The following is a 3,181-nucleotide window of genomic DNA, read 5'->3' as shown; positions in this document are numbered from 1 at the left end:
AGATAGATAAAATGTGATGAGCAAATTTAATATCTTCATGGAATTTCTGGTACTGTTTGGACCTTGCTAGTGTTCTTTCTTTCTTTCTGCTGAATTACTATATATGATATCCTGGGGGGGGGGGGGGGGGGGAGGGGCACGGTGGAAATAGTCACAGAGACTATTTTTTAGTTTTACTAAACAGAATGTTTTACTTCGTTCATATAGAGCCAAAGCAAAATTAAAGACTTTCAGGTTTGAGAAGAAAAAACATTTCACCTTCTTTTATTCTACTCCTAACATTTTTCTTTTTAATTCTTGTACTTTAGCACTTAAAATTACCTGCTTTGGCTATTTTTATAGACTGTGTGAACTGGTTGGCTGCTAAACTTTATTTTACCTTTGAAAGTTTGGAAGTGGTGTTTTGTTAACATTTTTTTTTTTTTTAATTTCTTGGAATCAGAAGACCTGTCTCACGTTTCAACAACACATTTCAGCTGTCACCACCACCTCATCATAGAACATATTGTCTTCACTTTCTTAAACTCAAATAAAGATTGGCCCTTACATTTATGACCTAGTTTAGGATGGAAGTCTCTATCCTGAAGTCTGTAAAACTACCCAAATGGTGTACAATTTATGTGGGTGTGCCTTTTTTCTTAGTAAAAAGTGCATAGTTTTTCAACAAACTCATTGCCCCCAATTTCCTAACCAATATCCTAGGAATCTGGATTTTATGACATTCTTCTATTCCTGCTTCGGCTCCACCATGAATTAAGGCTCCATAACATCATTCAGATAATCCAAATATGCAATTTCTTTCAAAAGAGTAGACTTTTCAGGGGCATGTAGAGATCAATAGTCAATCTCAGGGAACAATCAAAGGAATCATGCCAGGAGGGATATTTGTATATTGTCTTTGTTAATTTGGGCTGCTATAACAGAATACCATAGAGTGGCTAGTTTAAAGAGAAGCATTTGTTTCCTACAGTTCTAGAGTCTGGAAGTTCAAGATTAGGGTGCCAGCATGGTTAGGTTCTTAATGAAGGCCCTCTTTCTGGTTTGAGTCTTAACATCTAAGCTAGTTGTCTTTCTCTCTTGTAAGAACACTAATCCCATCTTGGGGAGATCTACCTTCATGACCCACTTACCTCCCAGAGTCTCCATCGCCAAATACCATCATATTTGGGCTTCAACATATGAAATTTGGGAGATGCAAACATTCAGGCTAAAGCAGATATTCAGCCAAATTATGTTTTATTAGAATTATAGTGTAGTGTTTTCTCAAACCATGGTATAGGAAGATCAGAAATTTCCTGGACTCTATGCCAGACAAAGCGAATAGGAATTTTGAGGGGCAATGCTGAGGAATCTGTATTTAGTCAAATTTCTTTGGTGATTTTAAAATACGCTAAGTTTGAGAACCACTGGTAGACAGTATATTAGAAAACTGCCGTCTTTTTTTCTTTTAATGACAAATGAAATCCAATATGGAAAGTATGTAGAACTCTTTCAAAATACAGCAAGAGTTGTAACCAGCTAGTCATGTGATCAATTAAATGCAATTAATTTCATGCTGGATTTGGTTGTGGTTATTATTAGTTTTTTTTTTTTTAAATGATGTGCACGTGCACAGTAAAGGGAAAACTGACATCCCTTTGTTGAGACTGTTTATGAGATGCTATCTTTTGAGAGAACATTTAGATGGCACTGTGTCTGTCTGGTGGGAAAAGGTTTTCAGCTCTTGTCTGTTGATCTTGAGGTTTTGTTGCACTAGGGAATGAAATACTCAGTGTGTTATATCCACAGAAGCAGAAAGTGCTTTCTTTCCCCCTAGCCCCTTCTTCCTAAGATGTCATATCTTGGAGAAAAACAAAACAGAAAAGGAACAAATTTATTCTCAGGGAGCTTGGAGAAGCATGAATTATTTATTCTCAGAAATCCTCTACTATCTTTGCATGAAAGAGAGCCTTATTATTAAAAGTGAATGTTTCTTTTTCTGCATGTCAATAACTGGGAGATCAGAACGACTGGCTGTTAGATAGCTTCCTCCTTGGAGACTGAGCTCCCTAAGGCAGCCTCTGCAGCAGCTAAATTATTTTTAAGACAATAAAATCATTGGAATTGATATATTAACACCCCAAATTGATGTGACAGGGGTCTGCCACTGAGGCAGTCTAAAAGGAAGAAAAGGCCATTAAAATGATCTCAATTACCTTTTAATTATGAATTAACACATTTGCATAAATCATAGCACAGAGAATTTCTGGGTGCATGTGTGTGTTTAAATTGCCTGGGTTTACGAGGCTCCTTATTTTCTTTCAGCTAGGTCGAGCAATAAATTCTCTACTACCTTCATCCTGGAGCACAGGAAGTCAATTCTTCTTGCCTGGGGAAAAATTTAAATTTTCCCTTGATGCCAGTAATCTCATTTTCTTTCCAAGCAGTTGTGCAAATGAGAACAATCGTTTTGTCTTTTCCAGTTCATACTGGGCTTCTCCAGAGCTGAAAGAACATGGTGCTTGCTTGATAAAATAAATTTTTGTTAGAAAGAGGCAGCTGGGCCTTTCCATCCCTCTGGGATGGAAAATAAAGGAGAATTACAAATTGGGCTTGTCATGCTGCTGGGCAGTGACTTTGGGAGTCACAGCCCCTGAAGGCCCACCTAGCAACCTGATTCTCTTTGCTCCAAGGTAAGTGGAAACCTGGAGACTATTGGCATTTCATTCCTGGAAAGAAAATACTAGCTGTTTGAAATCAGCTTTTCTTGTTTTTTTTCTGAGTTGATGGAGACCCCAGCATTTGAATCATTATAAAGACTCCTATACGTCCAATATATGCATACTATCCAGGCGTACTGGAGAAAAGGCAGTGTTTGTTGACTTCCCTTTGTTAAAATAGGTAACCTTTTAAAGAAAAATGTCAAGGCTGGAGGAAGGCAAAATTCTAAAGGAAAAGAGTTGATGTGCGGTGTCACAGCTACCCACCCTCATCTCAGATGTTCCCACCCCCACGCGTGTTCAGGGCCTTTGTGCCACTGACAACACCTTCCCACGTGGATTTCCATGCCTCTCTCCTTTCTCCCTTCCTGTCTTTTTCTTCTTATTATCTGGGAGCTTGATATATTTCTGTGAGGCAAAAGATTAGAAACAACCCAAATGCCCATCAATAGAAAGGGCTGGGTAAATAAAGTATGGCACGT

This window comes from Vulpes lagopus, chromosome 6 (assembly GCF_018345385.1).
Source record: "Vulpes lagopus strain Blue_001 chromosome 6, ASM1834538v1, whole genome shotgun sequence".
NCBI lineage: Eukaryota > Metazoa > Chordata > Mammalia > Carnivora > Canidae > Vulpes > Vulpes lagopus.
Note: the sequence above shows the minus strand (reverse complement) of the source record.